At 41.7% G+C, this 27734-nt stretch overlaps 1 long non-coding RNA gene across 4 annotated transcripts in view; it reads left to right on the forward strand.

The window, feature by feature from the left end:
* LOC309861863 overlaps positions 1-27734 on the forward strand; it is a 184107-nt gene that overhangs the window by 72142 nt on the left and 84231 nt on the right. The gene's annotated exons all lie outside the window — the stretch shown is intronic.

The following is a 27734-nucleotide window of genomic DNA, read 5'->3' on the forward strand; positions in this document are numbered from 1 at the left end:
TTCTTATAAACCCATATACTTCTTGTGTATACATTAGCAACCTACATAGAAGCCTTTATAAATATATCAGACCCAGAGTAATTGCTTCAGGTTCTCAACATATTTTCCCTTATTACTGGAAAACGAAAAGATTTTTGTTTTTCCACCCATATCCAAACTTTCTTCTTTTTATTACTTAACTGTGACCCCATACCTGTACTTTTTATCCATCTGCCACTTCCATTAACCCTGTGCTGTCTTGTTTTCATCCTCACAGCTGTACTGAAATTTCTCTCTTGGAAGTCACCAGTATCCTTTCCTGTGTCATAAGATAATTTTCTTCAAATGCGCCATTTGACTTTTGGCTTTCAGTTTCTTTTTCCCACTTCTTGTTGCCTTGATTTCTATGATCGGATACTTTCTGGACTCTTTTATTTCTCTTGGTGGTCCTTGCACTGAGCCTTCAAAGGCATGAGGCATGCCCAAGGCAGCCATTGAGAGTAATGCAGTTGAACCAGTTTCTGACCGCAGTAAGAGATAATTTGCATGTATGGGGAATTGGGAGCTGTGGGAGGAATGTGAACTTGGGGCTGGCTTGGGCTTTGTGAATTAGGGCAAGTCTCTCTGCCTCAGTTTTCTAATCTATAAAATGGGCATATCGATGCATGACTCTGGGGTGTTATGGTAAGGATTTTACCAAGAAGAATGTAGTGTTTCCCCTTGGCTTGACTAAATTTAAATAGGTTTTTCCTGCCTCTTGGTCCCTGACCTCCCTCTCACACAGGCCTTTGTGGAATCCAGGTGACCTATAATCCTCCTGCCCCATTGCTTTAAAAACTCTCCCACCCTCTGATTCAGTAGAGATGAGTCCAGACCGAGTCCCGAAAACACTGTGAAAATCCCCGCATGCCGTGCTAATCCCTGAGGTGACCGCTGTCCTCTTTTCAGCACTATGTAGACAGAACAGACCGTGTGCAGAGACTTCTTGACATTTATCCCAGCACTCGGAAAGGTTGGGGGCGAAAGAGAGGGTGGGGTTTTCTGAAGCTCTTCAACGTATTACAAGCCGTGAGGTGAGCCGTCAACTGAAAGCCCTCAGATTAGCCGCGTCCTGAGCTAACACACCTGCCGGGCAGGAGGCCTCAGACACGTGCTGAGGGCGGGCTGGAAGCAGGCTGACTGGGTTTTCTTCGCTGCTGACAGTAGATCAATTGTATAGAATCCCTTTAATGCTTTTGGTCCACACCTGTTTGTGCCTTGGACATTTCTTGGTTTCTAGAGCAGGAAGGGAGAGGCTGGAGGCAAATATATAGACATGGTTAGTGACTGCCTTGCCATCTCTCTTCCATGATACCAAAGAAAAACCTGTCCAAACCAAACAATAACAACTCCCCTCCCACCCCAATCTAGCCATTTCCATTTTCGTCTGTTCTGAATTTGGGGCCTGAAGCCGGGTCAGCAGGAGTCTGATAAATGATTTTTCTCATACTAGCACTGCTGCTCTCTGCCAGAGGTGATTTTTCCCAGGGCACCGGGATTTCCACAGACCCCCTTAGCCTGGCCCTGGCCCTTGTCCTGGACTCCCTCTCTCCCACCAGGAATAGAGGAGGACCTTAGTTATGCCTTCGTCTCAGCTACAGGTGCCAAAGGAATGAACATCCCCCAGGGAAACAGAAGCTTCTTAGGGGCTGTTGAGTCTTCCTGCAGAATCTCTGATCGGTTACTTTCTCGCAGCCTGCTTGTTGTGGGCTCAGGAGCTGGTGTGCCCGAGGGAGGCTGGCGTCGAACAGTGGTGGCTGGTTCTCAAGTCTTTCAAGAGCAAGTATTTTGAGAACTATCATTGCAGAAATAACAGTATCACAATATTTAGGGCTACAGAAGATCTGGGAGAGGACCGATCCAAGAACAGGAGCCCAAAACAGATCCCAAACATAGACTGGAGAGAGAGGCAGCAGGGGGGTCCCCCTGACATCACAGTGTTCACTCGGGGTAAGGATCCGTCGTCTTTCTGTCGTCTTTCCCCCACCCCGGGGTCATACTCAGGTTCTAAAAGATTCCGCAAGTGGGGACAGCAGGCTGATAGTTGAATCTTTCCTTGGGTCTGAGCTTCTTCCCTAGATCTCTTCTTTCTGCTTCTCTACTGTGATAAACTGGACTGAAAACATCAGCTGTAACCACTTTAAGATCTTCTATTGGCCTTTAAATTATTTTACCTCATTACGTGTGTATGTGTATCTATTTTTGTCAGAAGCCCCAGACGAGCGGGCTGCTGCTCTGGCTACTCTGGGCTGCCCATTCCTAAGAGCCAAATCTCTTCTCTGCCCACATTCTTCCCCCACCGCAGAACCTAAGCGCACATGGAATCCTCTGCAAGCTCCTAAACCTTTTCGTATTAGAGTTATCCTTATGGTCCTCTTGGCAAATAGAAGCCTACAACTGGGCAGTTGCCTTCTTTGCATTTAGCTGAGGTCAGGTGACTATGTTTGTGCTAAGGAACATAACCAAATGTGTTATAGAGAAATCCGGGGATGGTTTTTTTTCTTCCCTTCCTCTTAGAATGTGACTGTGATGGCTGGGACTCCAGCAGCCTTTCTGGGCTGGGGGCCACATCTTTGTCATCACAGGAAGTGCCCGAGTCTCTGGTGACAATGGAACTATCATTTCAGTCCAGGCCTGGCTACCCTTCTACTTTTTCTTTTCTTTCTTTTTTTTTTTTTTTCCTGATGTGGGTGGGAAATAAACTCTTATTATCCCTTCCAACGGGAGTTAAAATACTCTTTTTAATCTTATGTTAACTACATCATCAGCATGTGCTAACATACTGGGTTTACTTTTCTCCTCTTGCTATTTTGTGTTACATTTCTCTGGGAGCTCCTAGCAACCTTATATAGCTTCTACTATTTTAACTCTTCCCTTAAACAAACGTTAGTGGAAACCAGTATTCCAGGAGCTATGCCAGGCCACTGGAAAACAAGGATAAGTAATATAATACCCCATGGCTGTGAAATATTCACCAGATCCCCATTCTAAAGAAGTACAGGTGAATGACAGCTGATGAATATCACTACCACACAAATCAGCTTTGCTGTTGGCATATAAAAAGAACACGTCTGGTCTCTGGCCTTGAAAAAAATTTAGCCTAACAGAAAAGGAGAACAGAAGGGCATAAAATAATGAATGTTTACAAGCATTCAGGGAGAGAACCAGCTTGGTGCTTCTTTTCCTTGGAGGCTTATTGTTAAAAAAAAAAAAAAAAATTACTAATCATCTGGAAGTCTTACTATGAAAATAGAATCTGCAGTGACCTCATGGGGAGCCCAAAACTTTCAAATTGTATTCCCTCTTCCCTTTGCTGCTTGGGAACAATCCAAAAGCAGGGCGACTGTGAATGGCCAGACATCTGCAAGGCAGCTTTTCTTTTAATTCTTGTGATTGTTTTAATGTTTATTTGAAACAAATGTACTTTTCCGTCCTTGAGCCCTTATTAGCTCATTCTGGAAACCTGGCTAAAAGCATGGTATGGGAAGATGACAGTTCTTTTCCCCCTTCCTCTAATTCAGGGGTTTTGAGGTTGTCATAGGTGCTAATGCCTCCCATAAAACCAGATGTTCTTCATGTTTCCACATGCACGCAGAGCGTCAAGCCTTTGGGGGTTACTAGGACGTGCCTTTGATCCGGGGCCCATTCCTTGAAGGTGCGTGCGTTCTGGCTCTCCACAGACTCTCTCTCTACCTTCACGGCCACAGTGGGAGGTTACCTAGCCACCGTCCTGCAGATGAGGGAACCAGAACTCAGGGAGATGAAGTAAGCGGTTCCAAGTCACGTAGCCAGCAAAGGTGGAGCCGGGATTTGGATCCAGGCAGCCTGACTCCAGAACCCTTTGTTTTTAACTATGTCGCTGTAGTTGCTGAAGGAAGAGCTCACCAGTATAAGAAAAGATCGGAAATTTGTGGGGACAGAGAGCTAAAACCCCAGGAGTAAGCTGCCTCCCTGCCTTCTTCCTTCTGTCACTCAGTTTGGGAGGTTATGATGTTGTGAAGGGAGAATGTAGGGAGAGGAGGTAATTTCAGCCTGGAGCAAGAGAGCCCGTCTCCCGGTCAGCCTCAGCGCAGGCCGTGGGGTGGGCCCATGTGGACTCTGCTTTACGAGCAGGCAAAGCAGGTAACACTCTGTCACCACCCACCCTTTTCCTCCCGGACCCTTGCAGATAACTTTCATTCCCCCTAGGCCACAAGGACCTTACCACAAGGAGAGGTAGGAGATGTGGCCTGGCCGGTGGTTACTGTTCTTATGTTTTCTTTACTGTTTGGAAGCTAAGAAACAATCTTTCTGCTGGGTCTCTGTCCTTAGCTCTTGTGCCTTCGGGCCAGCTGAAAGATAACCTCAGAGTGGAGGCCACACTAACACATAGCTTTTATTGCTGTGGAAGGCTGTCTGGGTCAGAAATCAGGCTGAGCATGCTCATAAATACGGAAAGGGATGGCCTTTGGGTTTGCTCTTCCCTCTGCCAGGAATATTCTCTCCTCCCTGCAGTTTGACTCTCAGATGTTACCCCTTCGTTCAGGACTGTCATAAACACCCCTCCAGTATCAGCCCATCCTATTTAATTGCCTTCAGAGAGAGCATCTTTTCTCTCTGAAATCACTAGTTAGGATGATATGTACTGGTTATATCAGTAGTCGTAAGGATGTAACTAATGGAATAAAATACTACACCTCATGATTACTTGTTATTACTAGTTGTCACTAGTGATACAGTTATCACTAGTTATAATCTCCTTGAAAACCGGGGTCTTTTTTCTTATTCACAACTATATCCTCAGCTTGTAGCATTCGTACCCAGCATACATGCCTAGCTGGAGGAATAAATGGCTGAGTCCCATTATTTTCTTCGGATAGGACTAGCAAAATCAGTCTGTAAAAACACAACTAGAGTTGACAAAATTTGGTCACCGAGGGTTAGATGCCATTTCCCTTGATAAGAAAGTCCAGAAAGTGGGAAGTTGCTTTCCTCCAGCTGACCAGTGTGCATGCTAAATAGGGGCCCAGCCAGCTTCCTGGGACTATGCATTTCCTCCACACTTATCCCCCCATTCTGCCACACTCTTCCTGAGCAAGTTCTGTTTCTGGCGATTATCTTGTACTGTTTCTGCATTGTGTGCGTGTGCGTGTGCGTGCACACACACGTGTGGTGCTGTCTAACACAGTCTCTGTGTTAGATGGTACTTCAGCACCTGTCCTACCGCCGGATGAACCCAGTAGGAGAATGTTCATGACCTGAGCCAAGTGTTGATCAAGGGGAGCCCGGAACATTTGCTGGTAACACCCCACTAGAACACTTGTTTACCGGACACCACCCTATCATAAGGGGAAGCCATCCCACAGATTCCAGAACTTCAAAACAGAAGTTAAACTTCTTTTTGCAACCCAGAATGAAGTTCTTGGAACAAGCCAGGGGCATTTTCCACCACTCTCCATCTCCTGTGCTACCAGGGGACTTAAACCATGAGGAAACACAGGCATTTCAGTTTCCCAACTGATTAATCCTATAAACCATCCATTATTCATTGTGGACCTGCTGTGCTCAGCGTCCATGCTAGATGCTATAGGGGATGCAGACCACATGGGCTTGCACTCTAGGATTTTATATTCTGAGAGTGGGTCTGAGACGAACTCTGCTTAATGTAGAATATAATTAAGACTAAGCTGGTTTTCAGGACAGTTTTGTAGTTGTTACAGCATTGTTTCAGGTCTGTAAATCTCATTTCCAAAAGAAGATTGTGACAGGATAGTGTCCCATATTTTTAGTGGCAGCCCCTTGTGCTGTCTTGAATGCGTAACAGACTCTTAGGGACCCAAAGAGTGGTTTGATCATTAGGGAGCCTGATAGAAGTTGGTCTGGGCTAATTGAAAGGAATGGAAGGTGGGACAGAAATTCTATTCTACTCCCAGGGCACATTTTAAGAGAAAGAGTCACATGAGTCATCCCCAGAAGCCTCACTGCCCTGCTGAAAGAGTTCAGCTTTTCGTTGACCCAGAAAGTTTCAAGGTGTCCCCACAAGAGGTGGCAGCTATGAAAAAGTCCCAGTCAGGTCTAGGAGACCAGATCCAGCTTTGATCTTGGTATCCTGGCCTCTCTAATTAGTCACGGTGTTGCCAGAGTCTCAGGGCCCCCAGCTCTGTCCCAGGCCTGGGAAGCTCTGCGTGGCCTTGGGTGCCACTGTCTGTCTGCTTGTGTTGTCAGAATGGCTGCTCTTTGGCTGAGTTCAAGTTCATCCTTCTTTTGTTCCGTTCCTTTATCTGACCGGCTACCCTGAACCTCATTCAAATGCTATGTGCATGTTTTTGAAACTTGGCCATTTAATTCACAGAAGAGCCTTGGGAAACTTTTAGGTTTCAGGTTGTGCTGGGGTCACATTGCTTTGAGTTTCAGCTTCTGACTGATGTTTAAAAAAGACTCAAAGAGGGACTCCAGCTGCCCCTTCTGAGTTTGGCCAGGTGTGTTAGCAGAAGCCAGCAAGGAAAGGAGCAGACAGATCACAATCATGTCACATGATTTCAAATGGATTTACTGTACTTATTAGATGGTATTTCATAGATGCGGATTACTGTTCATCACAATACACTGAAAGCATGAGAAATGAGGAATTAAAAAGTAGTAGTAGAAAATGATTGGTCCTAGGTCCCTGAGACCCCCAACCTGGGAGCTGGGGATTTCAAGATTACAGCAGTTTCCACCTCAAGTTATCTGTTTTTTTTCAGTTGAGACATTTATAAGCTCTCCTAGTTTCTGCAGACCTCAATGCCCATGTCTAAAAGAAGAAAAGAATCCTACCTTTGCTCCCAGAACCTTAGGACAATGAGGGAATGACTCAGTGCAGATGTGTTCTAGAAATTCGAATTGCTTGGAATCCTGGTAACAAAGTAAGGAAATATCTCAAGAGGTCTCTCACCCTTTTTACCAGAGTGATGTTGCAGCCAACCACTAGAAAGACAGTTATTTACTGTTTTATTTTGAAAACGTCCCTTGGAAATTAAAATTTCTATTAAACCTTACTTCCTACTACCCCTTGGTTTGTACTGGGCCAAGCAGAAGACTACCCAGGCAATGAGCTGAGAGAAGTGGACAGCATGAGCTTCCCAAGTCATGGTTCCAGCCAGATCCTTACTGGTGTACAACCCTGGAGTGGTGTGTGTGTGTGTTGTGGGGGAGGGGGATGTCCCTCTTCATTGTTGCTGGGTCCTCAGGATCTGCTTCTCCAATTCCCTTACTGATGATTTGGTCCCTGAGTATAGATTTGTCACTGAAGAATTATTCAGTTGCTATAAAAGATGCCATGACATGAGGAGATGTAAAAAGTCTATCCCTTTACAATAGAGGAAGCTAGCAAGCCTCGCACTCATGTTTGCAATCAAACTGTTTTCCTTACCATTTTAGGTCTCTTCTTGGTTCATGGTAAGAGTCATGCTTGTATGTTACATCATCTGCACTTCATAATGAAACCACTAGACCCTGAAGCCAAGTCATGTCAAGTTGAAAGTGTTTTAAGCTCTTCGTGCATCTAAAACCATCTCAACACAGAACTTTTATTTTCCCTGAAGCTTTTCAAATTGACTTCTTTCACAGGGAGAAAAAAAAAATTCTTGCATGCATTAAGTTCTTTGGACTTCCCTATTTTTATTTCCAAACTGGCACATTATCATTTCCTCTGTCATACACAATCTGGCCTTATTGAATTCTTTGCCATTTGATCTCCTTAAGTAGCTCAGCTTCATCAGCCTCTTCTCTGACATTGAGAGTTTTTGCCTTATGCTGAATATAAATTACCCCATTCCAGTTCTTTGAAAAATTACAGAGCTTCAGATTTTATGTGGTTTGCTCATAGTATTAAACTCTAAGAAAATAATTCACAATAGCTAGCTGATCAGATGATCTGATCAGATCTAAATTTGGGTGAGGACCATATTTGCTGGCTCTTAAATTCTTCACTGGGCTTTGTGTTTTGTCACTTATGCATCTTGTCTTGGTTATCCTTTCTTGAGACTTTGACATTTTGCCCATCAAAAGAATAAATGCCCTTTCAGCTCACGTGACTTCATTTATAAAACAGAGTAATTAATAAAACCTACTTCATTGGATTAGTGGATTAGAAGACATGCTACATGTTCAGTATTTAGAAACAGTACCTGACATATAGAAACTACTCCAAAATGTCTATTTTATTATTATTATTATTACTATTATTAAGTACGTTGTTGAAATGGGCATGGTGCATGTTCTTTAAATGGAATTTGGTACCATATATAAAATGTTAGGACTTTTGATATCATTTACAGCAGAATAGGACTCTCAGAACACACGTAAGTGATGCTGAGACCTTCCAGCCATATTTTGCAGGCATCTTGGACTAGTCACAATCTCATGGCATGTGTCCTCCCTAATAAGAGACTGCTGCTTTCTTACTTTTTTTTTTTTTAATTTCATGCTTCTAGCACATGTTCTTTCTTAGTCCAGTGTCTCTTGGTAATTACATTGTGTTTTCCTTAAACATGTCCACTTTTTTATAGACAACTTTCACAGCTAGAACAAACATTTTGTATCTACCTTCCTATCTACCTCACAGGATCAAAAAAAAGCTTGAGGTCATTGAGTTCTCCCTCTGCTATAAGATTGGATACCAATGCAGTCATCTCAAGGAGATGAGACATTCTTGTAAAGTACCTCCAGAGAAGAGCACTGCACATCATTCTTTGTAATTTAGGTCAAAATACTGAATGAAAGTTTTGCTTGACTTAAATATTTTCAAGTTTTGTTAGTTTTGTTAGCTTTACTATTCTTTACTCTAGTATGTTTTTTTAAATACACTTAAAACAATGTTTTTAAGGAGAAGCCTGTGGCTTTTTTTTTTTTTTTTTTTTTTTTTGCCTTTAAATGATGTCCCTACTAATTTTTACTTATTAGTAAGGAAAGTAAGGAACTAATAGTTCCTTACTCAGTAAGGAACTAATAATAAATCTTATTAGTAAGATAGACTTCACAATATATTAAACTCAGATGGCAGGAATCCCAGCTCACACAGACTTAAGAAAGATTTTAATATATAGTTTAATTGAGAAGAAAAAGGCTAGGGTAGTTTGGGATTCTGTTTAAACCAAGAATCAACACCATCAGGATATGGTTTCTCCAATTCTCTGCTTTCCCATTGATTCTCCTCCAGGTTATCTCCTTACTCCATAAAATACTACAAACTCCTCCACTTTATTTTTCAGCTGGTAGTCCAGAGGGAAAGAGAAAATCTTGGTAGAACAAAGATAGGTATTTACAAATGTCATGAAGAACTAGGATAGAGAGTTGGTGATAAGGTGAGTACTTTAGACAGGGTAAGAACTTTTCAGAAGGTTTTTTTTTAAGGCCTAACTGAGAAACAGCCATGGAAATATCCTAAGAAAGATGGTTCAAAGAAGAATAAACAACAGGCGTGAAAGTCCTGAGACCGAAATGAGCTGACATATTTTAAGGATAAACAGAAGGCTGGTGTGGCTAGAACTGTAAATGAGGAGATTTGGAAGAAGATAAGGTCAGAAGTTGGCAGGATCACACTTTATAGATTCCTATAAACCCTCACAAGAAGCCATTGGAACGTTTCCCAGCCAGGGGTGAATTGGTTTGAATTAGTGTTCACAGTCTAGTTTTGGCTGTTTCGAGGACGATGGACTGTCGTGTGTGTTAACTTGGTCCCCGCCCTCCCCCATGCTCCTGAATGTAAAACTAAGACAAGAACATAGTCCATTTGTATGGCATATATGGGAGATGGTGATCCTAGGGAGCCTGAGTGTGAGAGACCAAAGAAAAAGAAATCGCTATATAGAAGCTAGTACAAGTTCCAGAAATAGTTACCTTATTTCTCACCCTCTCTGATGAGGTTACTTGCCCTTCTTTGTACTCCCTTACCTAGGGAAATACTCTGGATGTGACCTGGGTCACCTACTTCACTCTTCCGTGTGCAGCCAAACCTTTCCTGAGCGTAGGAGCTAACAAGGGGGCGGGCAGCAATGCCTTGGGGGGGGAGCTGAGGTACAATTATCAGAAGAATGATAAATGGATAATGGATGGCATCGATAATCGATCATTGTCATAGTTTCTCTTCCTTAAAGTTCATAGAAGATAGGGTGCAAACATAGTAGCAGCTGGGTGTTACATACTAGAATTTCTTTATTTTTCTATGATATTGAATAATGGGCTTTTTTTTTAAAGATTTTATTTATTTATTTATTAGACAGAGATCACAAGTAGGCAGAGAGGCAGGCAGAGAGAGAGAGAGAGGAGGAAGCAGGCTCCCCACTGAACAGAAAGCCCGATGTGGGGCAGGATCCCAGGACCCTGAGATCATGACCTGAGCCAAAGGCAGAGACTTAACCCACTGAGCCACCCAGGCGCCCCAAATAATGGGCTTTTGATTTCTATTGTACCTCAGGAATACAGGTGAAAAAGCACAGATACAGAGCACTGATGACAGAAAAATGTTGAAAATAGGAAACCCAAAGGCAAGTTTTGACTAGACACTCTCCTGGACTTGATTGGGTAGTTACTGCAATTTTTGCCGAGTAATTTATTTAAGGCAGGGCATTTAGCTAGCATTTGGTGCATCTCTAAAAGGAGCCTTACCTATGAGAGAAGCACTTTAAAAATTTCATATCTCTCAGTTAATTTGGATCGAAATATATCATAAAATAATCTTTGAGCTAATTTCAATTTCAGGTTACTTTTACGAACCCTATCTCTTATGCTCTCTGAGAAAAAGGAGAAAAGAAAAGTTTTGTGACTGGAGGGTCTAGCACCATAGGTGAAGATAAAAGAGTGACACATCTGTGTGTTTGTGTTTAGGGCTTGCTAACAAGGTGAAGCTCAGGAGAGATATGCCTATCTTTCCACGTAGCAGAGGGTCAGCAAACAGAGAAAGAACTCAAGCCAGGAACCATTTGAAAAGATCCCACTAAAAGATTAAAAAAAGAAAAAAAAAAAAAAGGGGAGAGACCGCAGGCTGCGAAAGATAATATTGTTAAAGGTATGTGGAAGCATTCCCAATGAAAGGAAAAAACGAAACAAGAAATAAGGACACCCCAAGCAGAGAGGAATAATGTTGCTCACCTTAACTCAAAGGTCAGATGGCTGAGCGGCATACTTGCAGCACGGAGGGAGGAAGGAGGAGAAGTATTTGAACTTGGTCCAGTGCCTACCAGTTGTCCTGTAGGGATGGCTTTCCCCTGGGAGACTGGTCGATATTTTTTTGTGGAGGCCTGATTTTCTAAAAATTAATGTCTTTATTCTGGTCTTATTTGCCACTTTCTTTAGTATGGCTGTTCCAGGATAAACGTTTGATTTGTTATTGTTGGAGGACACACTTTCCTTCCTGGGGCATTTAAGATTTTCCCACCTGCTTCCCTCGGAGGGCCTAAGGAGTTTCAGACCCCCAGGCTTGGAAGCTGCTTCTCCCAAAAAAAAAAAAGTCAAAGTGCAGATAGATTTTTGTTTTTCAGTATGATTCCCAGCCTGTGGAGGCCTATTCACAGAGATCCATTTCTCTGGTCCAGATCGTCAATAGTCTCCAAATTGGAGTTTACGCTTGAAGATTAGCTAGGGAAGCAATGAAGGTGAGCACAGAACACAGCCGAGACTCTCACTGCAAAGCAGAACAAACCAAAGAAACCCCTGCATTGATTTTATATTTGTTGAAGTAAAACAAAACCAAAACCACTCATTGTTAGGACAGACAGAGAAGTTCTGAAATCTCAGGCATTTACCAAAGTGAAATTCTTTTCTTGCTCATCTCAGTCTTCTGCTGGTCAGCATGTGAATGGGTGGGTGGGTGGAGGGGTCAGGTGGGAGGGAATTCTGCTGGACACAACTTTAAGGAGCCAGATTTCTTCTTCTTCTTCTTCTTTTTTTTTTTTTTTTAAAGATTTTATTTATTTATTTATTTGACAGGCAGAGATCACAAGTAGGCAGAGAGGCAGAAAGAGAGAGAGGAGGAAGCAGGCTATCCACGGAGCGGACAGCCCGATGGCGGGGCTCGATCCCAGGACCCTGGGACCATGACCTGAGCCGAAGGCAGAGGCCCCAACCCATTGAGCCACCCAGGCGCCCCTAGATTTCTTCTTTTGCCTCTGTTTTCTGAGACTGCGGATTCTTTTCCTTTCAGTGGGCACACGGAGGAAGGGAGATAAAATCTCCTCCGGGAGAGAGGTGGGTGGGGAGACTGTCATCAGCCAGACCTGGATGCGATGCAGTCACCAGCCCTCATATTCCATTCAGACTCCGTGTGCAAGGCCACATCCCAGCAGGAAAGAAGCAGGACCACGGTGTCCCAGGTCCACCCCAGCAAACATGTTAGCAGCTTCTCCTGCACCAGCCCATTGACTCAGTCAGCCCATCCTCTACATGGCGGGTTGGAGAGGACTAATTCCAGTGCAAATAGCCAGTTGCCAAATTTTCAGGAATTGTGAAAGCCAGTTATTAAACATGGCCATTATTTAAAAACAAATTTTATAAACCTACTATTTAAAAATACTTAAAACTAATTAAAAACTCAGTATTTTAGAATTAAATATAAATACTGAAAACTCATCACCTTTTTTTACTTACTGCTTTTTTCTTTTCTTTCTTTCTTTTTTTTTTTTTTAAGATCTTATTTATTTATTTGACCGACAGAGATTTTGACAAGCAAGCAGAGAGGCAGGCAGAGAGAGATAAAGGGAAGCAGGCTCCCCACAGAGCAGAGAGACAGATGAAGGGCATGATCCCCAGATCATGACCTGAGCCGAAGGCAGAGGCTTAACCCACTGAGCCACCCAGGCGCCCCACCTTACTGCTTTTTTTTCATTTCCTCTTGAGGTTATGTCTAATGTATCTGTGGTGAGGAAACACTGTCCATCTCACCCCAAAGTCCTATTCCTTGACTTTATGCTGGTAGCCTGCCGTCAGCCAAGGTGGGAATAAGTCATGTTAGCAATAGGCAAATGATGCAGGTCAGGGGTTGACTTACTGTTTTGTTCATTGTCTGGACTTAAGGAAGTGATTGCAAAAATATTAGTAATTCAGATTGAATTTAAAAGTACGGTGATCCTCTAGTCTTTACGTAGTGGATAGCATTCAACTTGAGGAAATAGTCTTTTGGTATTATACATTATTACCCACTTGAGCAAAGCGGTTGTTTGCTTCACTGATGAAAGACTGAAGGTCTCAGGGCACCTGGGTGGCTCAGTGGGTTGAACATCTGCCTTTGGCTCAGGTTGTGATCTCAGGGTCCAGGGATCGAGCTCCACGTCGGGCTCTCTGCTCAGCAGGGAGCCTGCTTCCTCCTCTCTCTCACTGCCTGCCTCTCTGCCTACTTGTGGTCTCTCTCTGTCAAATAAATAAATAAATTCTTAAAAAAAAAAAATAAGACTGAAATATGGTCGTACTGAAGCCAGAAGAGGTTTGGTTCATGAGTCAAACTTGTATAAGGGTGTGAAATAGTTTTAAAAGTACGCCACTCATCCAATTTAATCACGGTAAGTTTATTAGGTAAAGTTACTAGACTGGGATGTGACTCCAACCGTCAAATCATGGTTAACTTGAAACTGTAGGTTGACCAAGGATAAAACGGTTTAGCAAAACCCAGTGAAACATTTTTTGAGAGTCTGTTGGCTATATGGAGTTTACAATAAGGAGTATTTTGTTATATTATTACTTGCAAATTGTGGGCTCCACATTGTTCATATCAAAAAAAAATTCACAAAAAACTTAAATATAGGGACGCCTGGGTGGCTCAGTTGGTTAAGCAGCTGCCTTCAGCTCAGGTCATGATCCCAGTGTCCTGGGATCGAGTCCCAGATCGGGTTCCTTGCTTGGCAGGGAGCCTGCTTCTCCCTCTGCCTCTGCTTGCCGCTCTGTCTGCCTGTGCTCACTCTCGCTCCTCTCTCTCTGACAAATAAATAAATAAAATCTTTAAAAAACAAAACAAAACAAAAAACTTAAATATATATGTATGTATTGCTGTATGTCTATATATTCATATGGGATGTGTGTGTGTGTGTGTGTGTGTGTGTGTGCATGCGCATTTCTCTCCAGAGACCACAATAAACTCACGTATGCATATATGATATGTTTGTATATACATATGGGATATGTGTGTGTGTGTGTGCACATTTTCCCCCTAGAGACCACAATAAACCTACATATCTACGCATATATGCCTGTATATACATATGGTATGTGTGTGCACACTTCCCCCCCAGAGACTGCAGTAAACTACGTATGTATACATGTGTCCTATGTCTGCATCTGTGTGTGCGCATGCAGGCGTTAAGCCCTAACCAGCACACAGTCACCACAGTCCAGCGTCATTCTCAGCACTGTCTCAGATTCTCCCTCATCCCTCTCATGCTGTTTCTCTTATTTCCTTCCTTCCTCCTCTCTCCATCCCTCATTCGCACACCCCATTTCTTCAAAACTCACCTTGGGAGTTACCCTCTACAGTTTTCACCCTGGATCTCCCAAAGTGAGTTCAAGGGGTCCTGTCTTCATGATGCAGCGAATGCCTTATGGGCTCACTGCTCTTCCGGCTTTCACGGTTAGCACTGCCTCGCCTTTTGTTACAGTTGTAATGTATTTAAATGTGTCTCTAAAAAAAAAAGTGTATCTACCTAAATATCGTGTTTTAAAATTTATGTAAATTATATTTATGAATTCTTCTACATCTTACTTTTTTTTTTTTTAAAAACTCAGCCTCTTGTCTGAGATCCATTCATAGTGAGACCCAGTGCCATAACACGCTTATTTTCACTCCTGAGGAGCATGCCGCTGCATAAGTGCATCACAATTTATCTACCTTCTGCCTACACACATGTCGATTTTTTCCACTTTTCCACTCTTAAAAACACTTATCTGTTAGAACCGTGAGCATTATGACATGGCTTTCCTGGTTTTCATGTGCCTGAAGCCAAAATTAAATTTTATAAGGCAATATCAAAGCATCCCTTGTATTATTTTTATTAATTACTGCTTCTCCCTGCAGTGTACGTACATTCCCGTTGAAATACATTCACTCATACGCTTTGGCCACTTCTTATCAGATTGTCTTTCTCTTTATTTTTACAGAGTTTTGAAACTTTTATTTTCACTTTCTTGGTGGTATATTTTGATAACCACAAATTCATAATTTTAACATATCCAGTCATTTATTTTTATGGGTCATGTGCCTTTTAAAAATTGTATTCTGTTAGTCACTATACAGTACCTCATTAGTTTTTGATGTAGTGTTCTATGATTCATTGTTTGCATATAACACCCAATGCTCCATGCAATCTGTGCCCTCCTTAATACCCATCACCAGGGTCCTGTGCTTTAAGAAATTTTTTTCCACCCTTAGTTTATAAAGATACTGTTGTATAGTTCTTCTAAAAGTTTTCAAAGCTTTGCTTTTCCTCTTCAAGTCCAAGCTAATTTTAGATGACTAATTCCTTCCCTGGCCCCATTTATTTGGTGGTCTAGTCTTTCCCCTCCTCCGTCATAGGTCATGTTTGAGCAGACACATGGGTCTGTTGCAGGGGTCTCTGTTCCTGCCCATTGTTCTTCATCTGTCTCTGCACTTATGCCACATTACCATAATCCTAAGAATTAAAAATAATATTATCTAGAAAGGAGAGTTGTTCTATCTTTTCTTATTCAGGAGTGTCTCGGTTCTTTTGGACAATTTTTATTCTGTATCCATTTAAAAGAAGCTTGTCAAGTTTCATGAAATACCTCATTGACGACTGATAGGACTGGTACTTAATCTTGAGGCTCATTTTAAGAAAAGTGACATCTTTACATTATTATATCTTCCTCTTTGTGGATGTGACCATTCTGTCTTCTGTGTGCCTGTATCACTCTCACTTTTCTTCAATGTCTTTCAACAAACGTTAATAATTTCCCCATTAAGGTCTTGCAAATTTGTTAGATTTCTGCCTAAAATCTTTGTCACTGTGACTGCTGTGAATAATGTCTTTTAAAAATTGTGTTTTTAGGGGTGCCTGGCTGGCTCAGTGGGTTAAAGCCTCTGCCTTTGGCTCAGGTCATGATCCCAGGGTCCTGGGATCGAGCCCCACATCGGGCTCTCTGCTTGGCAGGGAGGCTACTTCCTCCTCTCTCTCGGCCTGCCTCTCTGCCTACTTGTGATCTCTGTCTGTCAAATAAATAAATAAAAGCTTAAAAAAAAATTGTGTTTTAAACTATTTGTGTGTGTGTGTGTGTGTGTGTGTGTGTGTGTGTTGTATTAGATTACGTAGAGCTAGCCACCATGACAAAAACATCAAAGCCCTGTGAGGGCTGTTCACAAAACAATGCTTGGCAGGGAAACAGGATGGAGGAAGGCTCTCCCTCATGCCATTACCTGGGACCCAGGCTGACTGAAGTTTTGTTACCTTCAACACATGGTTTCATTGCACCCAGGCCGAAAGGGAAAGGGGCTTGGAGAAGCAGTACTGGGAGGTTTTGAAAGGCCTGGGTTGTATACAGTATGCATCGTTTTTGCTTTTATTTCAATGAATGGAAATAAATACAAAGCCACCATAACTGTGGTAGTAGGGGATATGGGAAGTGAAGTCTGTGCCAGGAAAGCCAGTTCTAGAAACTCTGCATTCCTGAGGTAGAGACACGCAGTTCTGCTGGGGAGATACCTGTCTCTGCCAAAGTCCACCCCAGTAATCTCCAACTAACTTTCACACTCTTATTCCCACATATAGACTACTTTCCTCTTCCTAAGTATTACTCCATCTGGCTCAAAGCCCAGCATATCCAGAGAGTGCCCTGTACTCTCTTTAAGGTTTCTGGAGTCCTCATGGCCCAGCAACCTGGGATCTGTAAAGACCGTTCCTCTCTTGGGGTGGGATGGATGTGGGAGAGATGCTGGGATGCTCCATTTGTACCTCCATTCAAGATTAAAAACTTTTAAACCCCAATATTGGGAGTGCTGATAGGCAACAACCCTCTGATGCCTTCTCCAAAGACATGGCAGCCTCCAGACCTAGGGGCCATTTAGAGTGAGAATAAAAGGCCAGTGTTCTCAACGCATCTCAGGATAGTGTTGAAGAGACAGCCCATCATTAGAACCCCACCCCCACCCCCGCCATGGGATGGCTGAAGCTTCCAGTGAGACTGTGGATGGAGAGCTACCTTTCTTTTCAATTCTGCTTATTGGCTTTTCTCCACAGGAGTTACTCCCAAGAGCATTTTCTGGTAACCTCCTGGTGCCAATCTCTGTCAGAGTCTGCTGCCTGTTGGCATCCAACTGTGAATTTCCCAGAAAGCAGAATTAGGGTCTAATTAAAAAAGTTGTTCTACCTCCCAGGTATGGGGACCTCAGAAGTTTCTCCCTATAGAGCTACTTCATTGTTAGGGATTGATGTCTGGCATTTTCTTACTCGTCTCTGTTCTCAGTGGAACTGTGTGTGGCTATTATCCTTTTCCCAGTGCACTACTTGTATATTGTGTTGTCTGTGATGGGGTGGTGGAGTATCTGACAATTAAAGTGTGGCAGGTGGATATTTTGGGGGGATCATGAAACAGTCCTGCATCCTGATTGTGTTCGTAGTTACATGAATCTGTACATGTGGTGACATTTCACAATCTCTGTCATAAAAATAAATATATAAACACTTGTGAAATCTGAAGTGTCTATAGTTTATTAGTACAGTAGAATTATGTCAGAAACCATGTTCTAGTTTTGATCATTGTACTATAGCTATGGAAGATGCTATTATTTGAGGAAGCTGGGTCAAGGGTACATAAAAACTCTTTGTACTACTTTTCCAACTTCTGTGTGAGATTCAAATGATTTCAAAATCCAAAGTGTTTTTTTGTTTTAAAGACGTTTCTTACCCATTGCTTTTAAACTCTGGCTTATGGTGAATATTAATTTAAAATTATATAAAGTGAGTTTTTTTTAATTATGAAAAGTTTTTTAGGAGAGTAAGAAAACTGCTATTCCCACACTCAGAGTTTGTCTAAAAGGAGCTTTAGACTGGTGTGTGAGAGGGTGCCATTGACTGGCTCTGTGTTAGTTAGTTACCATGATGGGATGTTTACTGCGTCAAACATTACACTTTGCTTCCAGTTCCACTAGGACTCTACCATGTTTGATCCCCAGGTCTCCCTCTCCTAAACTAAACTGGGTTTCCTGTATCTGTGAGCTTCCCAGAGGCCACAGACTTGGGGACACTGGAGATAGCAGATAGCTATGGGGGATACCTATCTGTTCTCAAAGAGTTTATAATCTTATTTGGGAAGATGGCCACATGAAAGGATTTGGCAATTTAAGGATCACATAAAATAACTAAATGAGTAGATAAATAAATAAATGTGGGAAAAGGCAGCAAAAGGGGAGAGGAGGAATTAGGAGGATAGGGCATAATTCTAACTGATCTGGCTTTAACACAAACAAGGCCAGTTGGTTTGGTAGTAGATTTAAGATGACCGAAAATACTTCAGCATCCCTTCCATCAAGACATTGGTCTGTTTCTTGTTCCTTCACTAAGGTTGCTTTAACCAGTGAAATGCCATGGAAGGGATGTTATGCCTGCTTCAGGCTAGCCTTTATGAGGCCTGACAACTTCCTGCTCCCTTGGAGCCTTGAGGTTCCTTGTAGGAAGTTCAGATAGCCTATGGAAGAGACCCCATGGAGATGTAGAGGGGCGAGTATGGTCAGGTCCAGATACTCCTATCAAGGTGCCATTTATGTGACTGAGACTTTTGGGGACCCTCCAGGGTAGTTCAACTACCAGCTGGATACCATCTAGTGACCCAGTCAACACTTGTAGTTGGAAGAATCACCCACTGGAGCTCTGCCCAAGTTTCTGACTCAAAAATTATGAGTTTGGTTGGGGAATGAAAGACCTGAAATGAGTGATTTATTCCAGCGATTAGGCATTGTAATATTATGAGAGAAGCCAGAAGTTAGGTCTAGAAGGGATGGTTGGGGGATCAGAGAATTCACTAACTAGGGTGAAGGAAAAACAAGCAAACAAACAAAAAAGAAAATAAGTGTCTCAATCTGTTTAGACTTCTGTAATGAAATACAACAGACTGGATTGCTTACAAAAAACATTTATTTCTCATAGTTCTGGAGGTTGGGACGTCCAAGATCAAGACACCTACATGGTTGTGTTCTGAGGAGGGCCCTCTTCTTGGTTCATAGCTGTTGTCTTCTCACAGTTCCTTCATGGTGATGATTACCTCTGGATTTCTTCTCTAATGGCCCTGAATGGCCTAATGAGAGCCTTCATGGCCTAATCACCTCCCAAACACCTCACCTCCTCATAATATAAGCTTCAGGGACTAGGATTTCAACTTGTGAATTTAGTGGGGGACAAAAATATTTCAACCAGAGCACTAAGGCAAGCTCTTGTTTCTGCAACAGGAATAGGCTGTAATCATTCTAGGCCCCCAGGACAGGCAGTGGGAAAGAACAGGCTGGATGAAAAGCAGGGATGTACTGGAGCTAGCTAGGATGAATGTAGTCCACAAGGACAAACTGACACTCACATCAGTGTCACCCCGCATCTAACCTGGATGATGGAGAAGATCTGCAGAAGGGTCTGGGCGCCTTGCTGCAGAGTTGCATGTGTGTCTAGAAAAAATGAGAAATTTGGTGGGAGAAATTTAGGTTGCCGCTGCCTAATGCAACAAGTCAGGCCATCAAATTATCAGTAGAGTGCATGAATTTTAGAGACTTCTTCTGAGCTTCATACCTACCACCACCCCCTACTTCCCGATCTCATGCAGATTCCTCTGTGGCAACCCTAACCTGAACCATACAAGGAAGGGAGACCTATGAACTGTAGTTCCAGCTTAGTTTCATATTTAAATTTTCTGTGTACTATTTAGAGGCTTATTATGGTCAGAATAGGGCTCCATGGGCCTGTTGGAAGGACTGAGTGACTTAGAAACTACCACATCATCATGCATTTTAGAATTTAATAAATGGAAAACCAAGACTACAATGAGTTGGTTGCTCTTGGATGTTTTAATGAGCCAGAAATATACATGGGAATGAAAAGTAAGATCCTTGGCTCTGAGTCCACCTGCCCCCTCTATACCGAATTGAGGAAACAGTGAATTCATTCATCTCAGTCTGTGTCTTATCTCACATATCCTTCAGAAGCTTGGAATGATTTAAATGGCTTCTTTTCCTCCACAGAGGAAAGTTTGTCGCATTATCTCTTTCTTTCGTGGCAGGCTTGAAAGTCACATCATTAGCAGATGTTGCAATTTTCATTTCTCCTCAGGGGACATGATGGGTTGGGACTTAAGCACAGGTGTTCAGTGAAGACCATAGCCTGTGATTCGGGTTAAATGTGACATAATTTTATAAGCACTCAGCTTCTTCACACCAAAGCATCATTATCAAATAGAGAAAGTCTTTTGTGGCTTTCTAGGATTTAGTGTGACCTCAAAATCTTGACACTTCACGTTCCTTTCGAGGGCAAACTTGAGCTCGCCTCTCTTGCTGTTTTCATGTCTAATGAATGTGTTTTTCTTGAGAGGCTTTGATGTCAGGTTGTTTCTCACCCAGAGCTACACTTTCATGTGTTATCTGAGGAGTGCAACTACTAGAGCTTTACAGTGTCATTAAATTAGGTAGGCGTGGGAGCTGCCGCAGCAAAGGGAGGCCGAAATCTTTCCATTTTACTATGAAAGAGTCCCCATTGAAAAGGGAAAGGGACTGTTTTTACTTTTTATTTGGTCTTTGGTCTTATGAAGAACAGAAAGAAGAAGGTTTTCCATTTGCATTATGCCATTATGGGATTTCAGATATCGTACTGTACAAAGGTGATTACTATTAATTTTAGTCTTAAGAGAACTCCACCAACAAGGTTCAGTCCTCTCAAGAGGTTGGGTTGCACAGAGAACAAGACCAGATTACTGGTTTCAGGATGGAGGGGAAATAACAACATCAAGAAAGATAGCTCCCCGCCCCCTTTTTTTCTTAATGCTTTGGGAGAGGACTCCGACACTGTTCTGTTACTCCTAGTGCCAGTGGGATGATGACAACAGTTGTTCAGTTCTGGGGACTTTTGGGTTCCTACAGGTTAATGAGGACCTAGACTAATAGCCCTATTGGGATTTCAATTTAGAGTTTTATGTAAGGTAATATCCACTTCCATGGGAATAAATATTTTATATCTACACAGAAGGTTTGGCTCTTAGGATTAAAAACAAAGTCATCTATTGGGTAATTTTTTTTCCTGTAATTTCCTACCCATGCTAAAACAGCAGCCAAGTCAAACCCAGTTTGATGATGATGATCATCATCATCATTAACCCCTTCATTTTCTTTTAGTTCAGAATAGGTTGTTCTTCAGAGAAAATATAAACTGTGAGTCTATGCACAAGGGCATAATAAATGCTAAGAGAAATGCAACTCTGCATTAACAAATGCATTACATTAGAGTCGGCTAGTAGTCTCTTGGCAATAGAGATGTTACTGGATCCCATTATACTTGGAGTTAGCTTTTGTGACCTTTAGAGGCTAGCTAATGTAGAGGAAGAAAGGAAGACATATCTTATTGTGCAGACAATGCACACTGTAAGACAGGTTGCAAAAAGCTATTGGTTTCATCACATAAATCTCTTTGCCTCAGAGAAGTGGGAAAGATCTTAGTAATTCATGGGCACAAACTTTAATTTACTGTTTTTCCTGGGTGCCACTGAGGGATGCGAGGAGGGAAAAAACCTTATTACAAGGTGCACTGTTCTATTAGGGGATAAAAAAGAATACGAAAAGAAGATTCAGGGGATCAGCAGATCACGATGCATTTGCTCGTTATCAAGAACATAAAGTAAAATTTCATTGTACATAATTGTTTGAAAAGTCTTGCAGCATTATTAATTTTCTTTTGGACTACACATGTATACCGAGGCGCTAGGCTGGTACTTCGAATGATTACATTTTCTGTTATGTCAGGATAAAATGAAAAAGATCATTTTCATGGCTTTCTCTTTTTATGGGAACCCATTTGTGTGAGTGTGTGTGTGTGTGTGTGTGTGTATCCCTTGAAGTAATGTATGTGATAGATAAAATGGTTTGAGAATCTAGTGAGTGACAAAGTGGGCAGAGATGGATATGTACCCTCCTTTTTCTTACTGGGAGTTCTCATGATATTTTGGGGAGAAGTTTTCAAAATGTGCAAACTTAGGTAGAAAGAACCACCTCTTTGGATTAGGACCTTGACCTTGTTTGCTGCATACTAAAAGAGGCCCAAAGTGTCCAGACTGTGGTTTTGTTTCTGGTAATGCGATGTGGTCCCATTTCCCAGCCCTGAGGTGGGATAGCAGCAATATTCTTTATTATTATTACTATTACTATTGTTATTGTTATTCCCGGTTATCCTTGGGGTACAGCAGCAAGTCATCTGTGGTGAGGAACAAACCCACAGTGTGAACACTTTCACATCTCACTTAACACTTGAGATGGCCGAGTCAGAGATGCAGAGCCACAGGAAATTCCTCAGAAAGAGACTTCTCAGTGTTCATGCCAAGCACTAGAAGTCCTCCCTCCTGCCATTCATAGGTGCCGCTGGCCCTGTTTTGCTGATCATAAGGCCTCCTTTCTCAAGACTCTTCCTAGAGTGGCTCTCAAGACAATGTTCTTAATGCCGACCCAAACTCTACAATGTACCCGGGATCTCAAGAGTGCAAATCATGCTGGCAAATAACATTTACTATATAAATCAAATAACACATTCATTATCTCCGAGGACCTTGAAACTGGCACTGGAAATTAAGTTGAGTTTCAGGCTGCCTCTGCTCTGCTTTGGGGAAAACAGCAGGGAATTGGAAATATTGTCATGAACACCAGTAATACTATGGTTTGAGAATGTTTAGCCCCTAGTGAAACTAGTGATTTATACATCCTGAAAATAGTAATGATGATTAAAATGATAGAGAAGAGTTTTTCTTTTCTCAGAAATATTTACAGATGAGCAGGTACAACCACGAAGGAAGTTTCTCATACGACTTTTTTTTTCCCCCCCATGGCACAACAGGAGAGCAATATTCTAGATTCAGGGCCTATCCCTCAGGGCCTGATATGTTCAGGACTGCTCACAGTAGGTACAGAGTGGGATGTGCTACAAAACAGGCAGATTTGCCATTTCATGCTCTGTTTTTGTGAATAGGAGTAAATTGTTCTGAAACCATAGGCATTGTGTCTGTGTGACAGGCGAGTGTATTAAAGTATTAATTTTTATTTGCTTTTCCCAATTTTTTTTTCTAAGCAGGTAGACCACCCCTTCACATTTTTATTCCTCAGAGTGTTTCGTAGAGCTCAGATCAGAAGCTGCCTAAAGTCAGTGGTCCATTCTGTCTTTTGTAATGGCCAAAGTTCTTTGAAGGCGTGATGCTGGTGTCTCAGAGGGAGGAGGGGAAACCGGGCTTCTCAGGAGAAATGAACGCAAACCTCCTGGATGCAATAGCACAGCAAATGATGTCTGCAAAGCCATAGGGAGAGGAGGAACCGCCGTAATGACTGCAGTGGAACCCAGAATTGGATTTAAGTGTAATTAAAGAGAATACATTTGATATTTCCTATACACTGGAGTTCATGGGATGAGATTCATACCTTCCTGGCTTTTGGTTTTGTTTTGTTTTGTTTTATTAATGTGTCCCGCCAGTTCAGTGATCCCTTGTATATCGTTTGCATAAGTCATTCTACTAGACTGTAAGCCGCAGGGTGAACTCATTAATAAGCCACTGTCGCTCAGCTTCACACGCACCCTTTGACGCCCTGGTTTGTACTGCTGGCACAGAGACTGCTCAGCCATGTGTCTGCTTTGCTCTTCCACCTGTCTGTCAGGCTCTGCCATCAGGGTGACTGGAGGGAAGAAGTCCTGAAAGGGAAAAGGAACGCTTTCCTTCCTGTTTGCTTTCTGTCCTCCTAGACACACATCTCAAATGTGGCACCTCATTCTGGTAGGAGCACTTGATTTAAATTTGCAGTTTTCCAACTCAAAGAACTGCTGACATTGTGTCCTCTCAGAGACCCAGAACCAACAGGCCAGGCTTCCTTTCTCAGGGGTCTGGGTCCCAGGGCCACACAGGTTTCTGTGAGCTGAGACACTAGCATCCACTGGCCAATCTCTCCTCAGAGGTCTGAGTGACCCATCTGTGGGTCTCCCAAATTACAAGTGTTAAAAATTCTGAACGTTTCCCTCTGATCTTTCAGTTCTAGGGCTGCAGTCTGTGACTTACTCCATTTGATATTTGAGAATATCTTTCATTATGTCTTCTCAGCTCTTCAGTAGCTAGTTAACTCTGTTGTATGTTCTGTGTATGATACTCTCTCTGTTAAAGTAACGGATCTGGTTTCTGTCTCCTGATAGGACCTGACGGACAAAAAGGGACTTTTTCTTACACGCAGCACTTTCACCTCTGATGGCTGGAATGGTGTCTTGCTCCTAATACGTGCTCAGTAATGTACCTTGGTTTGATTTAATTCGTTGCCATAGCAAGAGGATCATCTTTAAAGCCTACTGGTAAAGAACAAGAGCTTTGGAATTTGATAGGGATGGGTTGAAATCTCGGTTCTGCAACTTAGTGGCTATATTGTTTTAAGCAAACTACTTAATCCTTCTATGCCTTCTACACCTTTATTTCCCCATCTGTAAAATGGGAATTGATATAATGTTTACCTCATATGTTGTTGCAAACATCAATGGGCCACCGTAGGCAAAACCGAGCACCTAGAAAGTGTTGAATAAATTATAGTTGTTATTTGTATAAGAGAGAAACTTCAGGAGAAGAGGAGTTTGCAAAGTCATATAGCCTTGAATGAAGGTGAAAGAGGGGACAAAGGAAAAAGTTTAAAAAAAAACCTCAAAAGAACAACAAAAGCAGAGTGTGTGTTGGAGTTGTGGGGGAGATAGTAATATAGAGAGGACAGTGGGTATGTGGGTGAAGGTGACTGAGCTGATTTTAGGTAAAATATGCAATCTTATAATGAAGGCTCCACAGTGTGTTTTAAGGGAACTGAATTTCCAAAAGTAAAAAAATTCCTTCATATTTAACTACTTCATTACAAACCTTTCTAAAAGAGATTACATATTATATTACCTTCTTTTATTCTTTCCACTGACTTCTACTTTGGTAGAGAAATGTTCCTTCCCACTTTGATAACATGTCAATTGTTGCTTCTGATCTCTTCCTGAATCTGCTCCCTTCTTTTTCCATTGAAGAGTCTGTGCTGTTATGCATGTGTCATGTAACAATTCTGTCACATCCTTAAATTGTAATGTAAAAGCATAAAGTTCTCATTTGCTCAAGCTGAGATTTCCACCTCAATTGTGTGGAATGACAGGCTTCAATTTGTGTACAGGTTCACAAACCAGTAATTGGGTTGAGCTCATGTCCTCTGCTCTTTCTCCTGGTACATTTTCTAGTATTTGTATGTTATGCTGGACACTAGCTGTAAATTAGTCAGTGCCCATGCAAAGCATGCTGGGGAATTTGAAAATAATATTTCATGTCTTCAGAGAAGGTCTCTTGGACCAAATCACCCAGTGCATGTTGTCTCTGACAAATAAATCGGAAAGGATGGCATTCAGTTTAGCTGACCTGTAACAATTGCTTTGGTTTAAAAAAAAAAAAGAGAGAGAGAGAGAGAAGCACTTTTCTTGCCACAGTATGAACATGCACACCACTGATGCTGGGCACCATGAATGTTGGTCAGATTCATTTGTCCCTATACTGAGTCATTCTGGGTGACTAGGATTAATGAAGATGAAGTCAATGGTAAGGGCAGACACACACACACAAAACCCCCTGTAGAATAAAACCCAATTGGTACTTGTTTTTGTAGCATATATGCATTTGTGTGTGCATATATATATGTACACACATATGTACATGGTAAATATAGAAATATATATGTATGTGAAGCACATGTTTCTCTCTGATGTAATCTGTTGTCCCCTCCTGGAAAAGGAAGGATAAAGTATTGTGACTGCTGTGGGTCCTGTGAAACTGAACTCTGAGATATGGGTGCTTCCCCTTATTAGTCCTACTGCCTGTGTAAGGGAAGCACCAAATGTGTGTGTGTATGTGCGTGTCTGTGCATGTGCACCTGCGTGCATGGATGCATGTGCGCATGTTCACTTGTGTATATATGTGTGTGAGAGAGAGATTGGGAAAGAGAGAGGTGTAATGGTTAAGCCAGAAGGCTGTTTGAGGCACCAGGGCAACTAGACGTGGGTATCAGGATGCAGAGGCAATAAAGATGCAAAAGCAGATTCTGCTGTTTGTTTTGTCATCTGTTTTGTTTTGTTAGGTTCTACGTAAGAGTGAAATCATCTAATGTTTGTCTTTCTCCATCTGATCTATTTCCCTTAGCATTATACGCCATAGGTCAGTCCATGTTATTGCAAATGGTCAGATCGCCTCCTTTTTTATGGCTGAGTAGTTGGGTCATACAGTGACAGACAATAGCAATGCTTACAGTGAGCACAGCCCAAGATGCTAAATCACTATATTGTACACCTTAAATTATGGAATGTGTATCAGCTCTACGCAATCAAAAAATAAAAAGATACAAATCCAGTAGGCTAGAAATGGTGAATGGAAGTCAGTCTGGTTCAGTGTAAGTGACTGTCCGTGACTCTAACTGGTCATTTATGCACAAAGGATAAGTTTTAATGGGCAGGAACAATTTAAAAGAACTACAGCAGAGCAGAGTGCAATTGCCAATCTGTGTTTTTCTAAAAGACCCCCAAATTCTCTTCCCTTATGGTTTATGGTTCTGGTTGGCCAGGAATTAAAGATCCAGATAAAAAAAAAATTAGACTGTTTTTCACATTAAAGATAAAGCCATTCTGAAGGAAATCATAGATGTAGAACATGCATGAGATTTAACCCACAGATGGTTTGTTATGTGTAATGGGTTCTTAGAGGTCTTTATTTTATGTTCCTTCAGGAGAGTTAGGATTTTAAGGAACACAATTCCCGTATATGGAAATAATGAATTATTATATTTTATTATTAAAGAGGTTTGTTGAATAAGTCTGAGTTAAGACTATGGAGGAGTATAATTCCAATGCAAGTAAAATAAAATTTCACAATTACCTGGAAATTTTACATTCAAGCAGTTGTAAAAATAATAAGTAGGCATTTTATTAGGAAGAGTATGATCACATGAAGAAAAAAACTATATTTAAAATTGTGGTCTTTCTTAAGAACTTTATAAATTATAGCAAACAGGTAGCTAAATATTTAATTAGAATGAAATAAAAGTATTATGAATGTACTGTAAAAGTTCTACACTGAGCAAGAGGTTAAAATTCAATGTCCATTAAAAAAGTCAAAGGGTAAAATCTGCACTATGTGAAAATTATTAGGCATGCAAGTCCATTTAAGGATGCTTTGAGTCATTGTTCTGAATATCACCTCCTCATTCCCTCTAGTCCTACCCAAATCCACATTTAACAAATTTGATTTATTTATTCATTTATTAATTTATTCAAAAGATGTTACTGAGACATCTACCATATGCCCAAACTATTCTAGCCATAGGTAATAGAGCAGTGATCATGATAGCTACAGTCTCTGTCCTCTTGGAGCTTATGTTTTAGTGAAGGAGACAAAAAAGAACCTAGTAATCCAAGAGATACATCAAATGTTTTGAAAAGAAGATCTCAAGATTTAAAAAGTAGAAAAAGCAAATAGGAAAGGAATATATGGAGGCTGGT

This window comes from Mustela nivalis (genome assembly GCF_964662115.1).
Source record: "Mustela nivalis genome assembly, chromosome: 3".
NCBI classification, from domain to species: Eukaryota; Metazoa; Chordata; class Mammalia; order Carnivora; family Mustelidae; genus Mustela; species Mustela nivalis.